The 8309-nt window shown below is 29.5% G+C and overlaps 1 protein-coding gene across 1 annotated transcript in view; it reads left to right on the top strand.

The window, feature by feature from the left end:
- Positions 1 to 4430: 4430 nt before the first annotated feature.
- The window catches only part of peb (pebbled), a 36109-nt gene continuing 32230 nt past the window's right edge, over positions 4431 to 8309 (top strand). The window contains exon 1 of the mRNA XM_014423477.3: positions 4431 to 4561. The gene's annotated coding sequence lies outside the window, so the exon portion shown is untranslated. The remainder of the gene's footprint in view (positions 4562 to 8309) is intronic.

Here is an 8309-nt window from a genome sequence, read left to right as displayed (position 1 = left end):
TCTGAGTTTTCTTATAATGGAGTAAACCCCCATCCTCCCACTATTATTGGAGTATTAAATTATGGAGTAAAATCTCAACAGGAATTACCATAAAATATGAACTAAAAGTAAAGAGATGTTTTCCTTATATTCAACATTTCAAATACATACATTTACTTATGAATTTATTATAAACAACTGATTATCTCTTATTATACTTTTTCCTTGTTTTTTTATTATTATTTTTTTGTGGGGTAAAAAATTTAGTTTTTGAATATTCGAAAAAATATTCTTGTGGAACAATGCTAATTCGAAAGGAGAAGTGTGCATGGTCAAAATGTTTAAAATCTTCTTGGATTTTGCATGTTGGACCTCTTCGTCCCCCAGAATATAATTTACGACCGTCTTATAAACCCTTGTCAATATTCAAGTAAACTCAGGTATTTTTTTTTTTTTTGTTCAAATAGCCCGGTAAATTTTACAAAGGTTACCGACCTTTCCTCCTGATAATAACTATTCCTTATACCTGAGTTTTACTTATAATCCTGCTATACTGAACTATTACTAGACAGATGGTAACGAAAGGAGTTTGATGGGAATATTTAAACAAACACTAGTTTAATTTAAGTATGCAATGTACTTAACTGAAAAATCTTTCCACTAAATCCTGGTTCTTGTATTGTTTCTTTATAACCTAGTTTCTTATAAGCGGGTTATTCTCTATTTCTTATTATTTTACACCATTTAAATTGTATGGGGAAATTTATTTTAAGATTGAAAAAAGAATCATTGATCTTTTTCATATAATTCTCTAACAAAAAATTTTCTCTTCGATCGGAAAGACTAACAGATATTTATCCCATCTGTTTTTAGTAAATGTCAGAATGTAGTGCAAGTAACGGATCATAACCTTTGCTCAACTATTTGATTTAAAAAAAATAAAACGCATATACATCAGAATTTCCATCTGTATTCTAAGTAAGCGGAGGAATAAATCTTTGACTTCTCTAACTCCTAGGTGGATCGAAAGCACAGAATATTAAAAAAAAAAAAAGCAAAAATCTGTTGTAAACCTCTTTGACGGTAGATATTTCTTTGTTTGTCTGAATACGTATTTTTCTTTAATTAATACAGTTCAGTAGCACATTGAGCATCGTAGTGTCCCGAAACCAGGGTTTCGTGCAGTAAAAACCAAAAATTGTGTATAAAACACTCGAATCATTCACAAATCCACTAAATTACACTATGTCAGTTATTAATTACAAACAAATAGGCGACAAAAGAAAGACATTGCACATAACCAATCTTTTTAAAAATATTTTATATGGCTTATTTTATTACTTCAAGAGCATGGATGGGTCCAGATATTGTCTTAAGGGAACGCAAAAAAAAAGATAAAAAATAACTGTTTATATCCAAATATTATTAATCAGTTTTATGTTAAATGTTATAGAAACAATCTAACAAAAGCACAAAATTTTAATTCTAATTATAAGAAAATCAATAAAAAGAAAAAAAATTGGAATCTTTTCATTGTAAATGGGTTTGCAGGTGTAAACAAAAATGCACTGCACTGCACCTGGTACTGATCGTGCCTGACAAGTTTACAGTTACTTCTAGCTTAATTGCAATTGTACTGGACTACACTAAAAGTTAAACTCAGTACTTGATTTTTGTACCAATGATTCCTGCCAGCTTATTAATTGCATTATGTCAGTTATTAATTACAAACAAAAAGTGAACAAAAGAAAGACGATTGCATATAACCTATCTTTTTAAACAATATTTTATATGGCTTATTGCATTACTTCAAGCGCATGGGTGGATCCAGATATTGTTTTAAAGGGGCGCAAAAAAAAATAAAATAAAATAAACCAATAAAAAATAACTGGTTATATCCGTATATTATTTAACAGCTTTATATGGAATCCCTAACGTTTCATGTCTTTCCCTTCCTAAATATGGAGAATATAAAATTTCCTTGTTCATTATTCTACCCCTTTATATCAACCAATGTCAAATATATATTTTTAAAATAAAAAAAACATACTTCTTAGAGTTTGCGAATAGAAAATATCAATTTATGGTTAAATTTTTGAGTTAAAATCCTAAATGCTCCCTGCTTTGTCACAAATAAAATCATCCACAAAGACCTTAATGTTCCATTTGTAACCGATCTAGTCCGAACCAGATATCAATTCTTCCATTATAAACTCCCTGACCACTCAAACCCATTAGTTTCTAATCTTGCTTCCTCTTTTATTCCGGACAATCCTCCGAGGCGTCTGAAAAGAAGATGGCCACGAGACCTAATATTGTAAAAATGTTTTTAGAGTGCTACCAATGGGTAGTTTCTTTACATACTTGTACCATACCGTTATGATTTCATCAAATTTACTTGATGTATATTATGTACAGTTGTAAATATCAATATATAAATTTAAAAAAACAAAAAAAAGTTTTTTGAGTAATGCATACGTCGTTTCCTGCGATTATTTAGAGATTAGTTAATAAATTATTGCTCAGCTATTATAAATTCTTTATTAATTATCTTACCATTCTCAAACATTACTCCAAAATATAGCAAGACAAAAATATTTCTCTTACAGCATGATTAATTTTGTTTTTCGTTTATTTCTATTTTGTTTAAAATTAAACAAAAGTTTATTGTTGTAGGGGCATTTAATAATAATATTTATATTTCAAGAAAATATTTACATAACTGATATAAATAATTACAACTAACCATTCCGAAATCAGATGTATGAAGGGAGAATGTAAGTTAGAACAACCAGAGATGAAGTGAGAATGCAAGTTAGAACAAGCAACATTGAACGTTTTTTATAACAATGAAGCTTATTCCGAATATATTATTTATAATAGTCACCCAAGACCACTACTTAGCAGTCTTCTAAGAATATTCATTACTTGCGATCAATTCTTTTTTATTATTTCATCGAATTTGACCCTTCATGTGCTAAACAATACCCAGTCTTACTCATATATTTAAAGGAAAAATAATTAAACCAATATTGACATGCATAACTATATGTGTATAATGTAGGAAATCAGGTTCAACCATTCAGTTTTATACCATTAAAATCTAAAGAATCAAAATTAGACTGAAAATTGCAACATAAATTACAAAAATCAAAATTTTATAATTTATGAGGTCATATATCCGGCATCTACTCATGATATTCTACCTGTACTGTTATTAGAGAGTAATTTTGATTTTTCTTCCGACGATTCACAGCATTACCGTAATTAAACTCTGTACACAAAATTATTTCTCTGAATATTTATTGTTACTTTCACTAAATTATTATTAATTGGTTTTGTTTTTTTTTTGGGGGGGGAGGGGGAAATCGTAGTAAAATTTATAAATTATTTCATGATTAAAACTCAAAAAAATGCAATTTCATGTAGAAAAACCTAAAAATGGCTAAATTCGTGCAGTGACCCCAAAATGGTGAAATATAAAACTATTAACAACGGAATATCGTTTTCATGTTTCAAATTTCAGTCGAGGCAGTAGCACGAAAATCTAGTCTCTAGTCATGACAATTCGATGAATTCCATTGTCGATCGAAGTCGAATTATTCATGAATATGTATTGAATAATAGACGTTTGGTGATATGAGAGAGCATTTTCCATAATTCTCAATCATTTGGTGGTTCTAGAGAGCATGATCCTGAATTCTATAGCTCATTGGATACTAAAGGTATTAGTAATGGACTTAGTAAAGACATTCATACTAGAGGTAAAATATATGCAAAATGAGAATACAATTTCTACATCAATCAAAACAAAAAAAGTCTCATAACTGTAAATATAGATCGAGTGCCATAATCGCTCTTTTCGAGGATCATATCAAAAGGCTCATTTACCTCAACGTGCAAGTAATTTTATATGAATCATCACTAATATAACATTAGGAGAAAATGAGAAATGGTCTGTAATACACCTAACACTCTCTCCCTGAATAGAAAGAGCTCTTGGAATCAAAAGATGATGAAATAGGCCACCCAATCTCAATATAGGTCATTTCAGGCTGTTCGAGGATCCAAAGTTCAAACTTCCTCTGACAAGCAAATTCTTGGCTTGTATAATTACAATGGGCAATGGTTAAATTATTTGTTCTCATATGAGAAAGAAACAAAGAGTAGTACGAATTCCCCTAACAATAAGGAACAGACTTTTCAGAAATCAATATACCTCATGAAATATTTAAGTTTGTTTTTAATACATTCCTAATAATATAGGTCAGAACTGGGATAAAAATATTAACTATAATGTCCCAGAATTAAAAATAATAAAAAAGTCCATAATAACTGAGGAGTATATTAAATTGAATGAGAGTGACAATAGAGAGGCTGAGAGACAGTTCCCGCCCCCGAACCCCCACCCCAAGAGAAAGGGGCGTGGCCAAGACCCCACCCTTTGAGCTGCCCCCTCCAGATCGGGAGGCTTACAGTGTGTAGCTGCACGTTGAACAGATCTCTCACAGTTATCTCGTCTCTTTTCCTCCAGCTGATTATACCACGCCAGATCATCGTCATCTGGTCCGCACCTTCTTCTGTAAGTTACATATCATCTTATAATAATTATTGTTAGAACTAATTTAAGAGTATTATATTATTATAAATTCCTTGCATCACATTCTTCGTATAATTATGTAATAAATTCTATTTTTCAAATTCAATTTACTATCATGTTCTTTTCTTAAGGTATATGTACATCTCATTGTCAATGCCCAAAGATCTTAACGTTTACATTACATTTTGAATTAGAAGAAAATAATTTGCTTTCAATAAACATAGACTTTTTAGAAATATCTTTCTTGCAGTTAGTTCATGTGAATATGTTTATAATGTATGTGAATGTTTTATAAATTTAATGTGAATAGTTTTAATTTTTTTTTTTTTTTTTTTTGCAAATGGCACAAATTTAGTAGATTAATCTTGATAGATAACTAATTAGTATGATATAATTATGTCAACTCATTAGCTCACCTGAGAGTTTCCCATTAGTCATAAGAAAGTGTACAACCGATTCAATGCTGATAAATCTGATAGTAACACAAACTTAAGTCAGTAATTGTTGGTGGACAACTGAAATCAGCCTTGTATTAGCAATTTAGATGTGCAAATACCTTTTAATTGATTTTGTAATCGTTTATTTATGTTTGTTTAAAGTCAATAATTGATTTCCTTGCTCGTATTTTACCTGGTGAAATGTTGAGTTTAGAATGTGATGTTTTGGTCATCAAGAGGTGACGAATAGTCATCAACCTTGGATGATTCTGGATTCGGTAGAAACCGTTTTTGAAGAGAATCATAAAATTAGAGGTAGACAGATGATAACATAGTATCTCTTGCAATTGATTCTTATTTTAGGATAGTGTTTACACTGTTTATTATTTCATAAATTTTATTTATATTATTATCATCAACACATTCCTCTAGTTATAATAATTTTTAAGTTGTTTTCTCACTTTATTGTTGTTTCTGTATTTGATTGTTAACTTCTACTGTTGGCTTACAGTAGAATCAAAAATGATATTGATTAAAGTATAATTAGACATTAAAGGAATACAAATTCATGACAGTTAGTCTAAAAAAAAAATTATTTATTTATTTGACCAAACGTTATTTCTTTAAAGAATAATTCGAATTCAGTCCAGGTATTCATGATTTATCTATTATTTGTTGACAAATTATAGCAAATATTTTCTTTCGTAGCAGGATATTTTTATATGTTTTCAAAATTCATAATGTTTCTTCAAGTGATAAAAGGGGTGAGAGGCGAGGGACTAAAAATTAATAAATTAAATTTTCCCTGGGTCGAAGGAAAAAGGATTAATTATGAGTATGATTTATTATAAATGTAGTGAAAGCGTCGGTTTTGTGAAAATATTGGAGACAATGATAATGAAAATAAAAATCAATTTAATACCACAGCTCCTAACTTACATATAATTTTTTTTTAATAAATATTCTTTGCTCACTATACATTTCTGTTGGTCTTTGTAAAATTTTAAATTCTAATTTAGAAAAAAAATTAATTTGTCAAATTCATTTTTGTCAAAAATAATTACTTAATGGCAGAGAGGGCCTATCAGTGGTGGTGGATAATATTTTAATAGACCCCCCACAACTATCCGTCCCGATAAAATATCATTATAAACAAGACTCATGTTATTATAATTATTAGAACTGAATGATATAATGCTGTTACTCATTTGTTGATTAATAAATATTTTCTATCAAATCAATGTTTTCAATGGAATCGATGTTAATCGGGTTATCATGCCAAATCTGAATAACGAGGGAATAAGATATTTATTTATTTTTATTAGGGAAATATTCTATAATATTATTGAGACAAGCATGACGATCAAGATTTAAGTATGTTGCATTGCTCGTATATATGACTCAAACCCGGTTTTTCGATCCCTTCTTCAAATGGCCCTGATCTTTATCTCATCACTCAAACATGTCAATACCGGTAAATCTGAATCAGGTCTATTTTGAGTTCTAAAGGTAAAAATTTACCTGGGCAGGTGTAATTGTAATATATACAGCAAGGAGCTGTCAACTAAATGGGGACGGGAAACGGATATATCCAGTAAAAATTGGCAAAGAAAAACTCTTTGGAGCTCACCATCTTTAACAATAAACATTGCATAATATATTTTTTAAAAAACTGTCTGTCTTGAAGGAACTAATACAAAATAACTTGACTGCTTTTATTATTATTTTTTTTTTTATATACTTAGATGCTCATTAGAGATTAATTAAGTAAATAAAATATTTTTTTGGTACGAAAGTAAGTTATTCTTGTTTCAAAATCAAATTTAACTAAAAAGTAATATTATGTAAAAATATTGCATCAGCCCTAAGTTGTAAATTTCTTAATCTCACTTGTAAGTGGTTTCAATTAATCTTCAATTTCGGTGAATTACAGCTTTTAATATGTATTGTCTTCCGGCCACATTATTTTTAATTCCGGCACAATTTTAATCAAGATGATTGCTAAGGTAACTAAAGTGTCATATTTAAATTGTAAACATCAGAAACGTAGTTGCAGGGGGTGTTCCAGTAATTTAAAAAATGATATTTGAAAAAATACTATAAACTTCGAAAATTGTGGTAAAATATTTTTCAAAGCCGTTATTGTACTCTAAATTCGTTGAAAGCTGTTTATTAAAAAACCTTTAGGAAAAGGTTAAACCCATCTATAAAAAGTAAATGTTTTTGGTACTAATAAAATGGTCAAAGAGTTGACTTTTTTTTTCTCAATTAATTTGAATTTTATTCATTCAAAGTAATTTTTGTAAAAATCAAAACTAATCAGCTATCGATTTTAATCCCCTTAAATAATTAAGTGAATCATTTTATAAGCAAATCCTATGAAAGATTAACTTCAATCATGGAGAGATGAATTAATTTCAATTTATTATAACGTTTTTCGGTGGCTAAGCATAATAACTATTCTACTTGTTCAGTTAGTTAATGGAATATAGATTTCAAACTTGAAACCTAAAAAAGTTATTCTGTATGAAGAAAATTATTTAAGTTATGGGATAAAAGTCTGTACTGTCGACTATGGGGAGGATTCTGTTCTAAGAAAGTTGAACGGTAGAGCAATAAATCAATGAGTAGTCGCTGACATATTGGAGGCATAAAGCTGTCAAGTTTACCGTTCTAAAGTAAAATATTCCGGACCCACTTTGAAAATGTTCCCAAACTGTGCATTACCTGCCCCTAGTTGTAAATCATCTATTTTCTGTTACTAGTAGTCCATGACATTTCCAATATGAAACCATTTTACTTTCGTCATGCCTTTCTCACAACAATACTCATGTTTCGTCTCCTCTACTTGTACCATCAGCACCAGTTAAAAGAAAACAACATTTTTTTTTTGTGCGTTTTAAGGCTCACTCATCGCCCCTGATTTTCTCTATTTATAATACACCAAACTAGAAATGAAAAAAAAAATCTTCCTCTGGTTAATATAATATATGGACCACCGAATCAATCAAAGCCAAAAATGTTAATGAATGTATCAGTGATTGACTCATTACTTGAAGAGGTTTAATTAATATTATTTTTCCATCATATTAAAACTTTTTTTTTTTATTTATTTAATGTAATTTACAACTGTACAAACTAATACAATAGGTAAATATGTTGTGTGTTTCATATACACTTAAAAATCTTGGGAAGGAACCACCCATTGGTGGTACTTCAAACATTAATTTAAATTAGAAGGTCCCGTGGCCATCTTCTTTTCAGAAGCCTCGGAGGATTATCAGGGATTGTTA

This window comes from Halyomorpha halys, unplaced genomic scaffold, assembly GCF_000696795.3.
Source record: "Halyomorpha halys isolate HHAL.00 unplaced genomic scaffold, Hhal_1.1 Scaffold424.1, whole genome shotgun sequence".
In the NCBI taxonomy this organism is placed as follows: Eukaryota; Metazoa; Arthropoda; class Insecta; order Hemiptera; family Pentatomidae; genus Halyomorpha; species Halyomorpha halys.
This window is presented reverse-complemented; position numbering and strand designations above follow the sequence as displayed.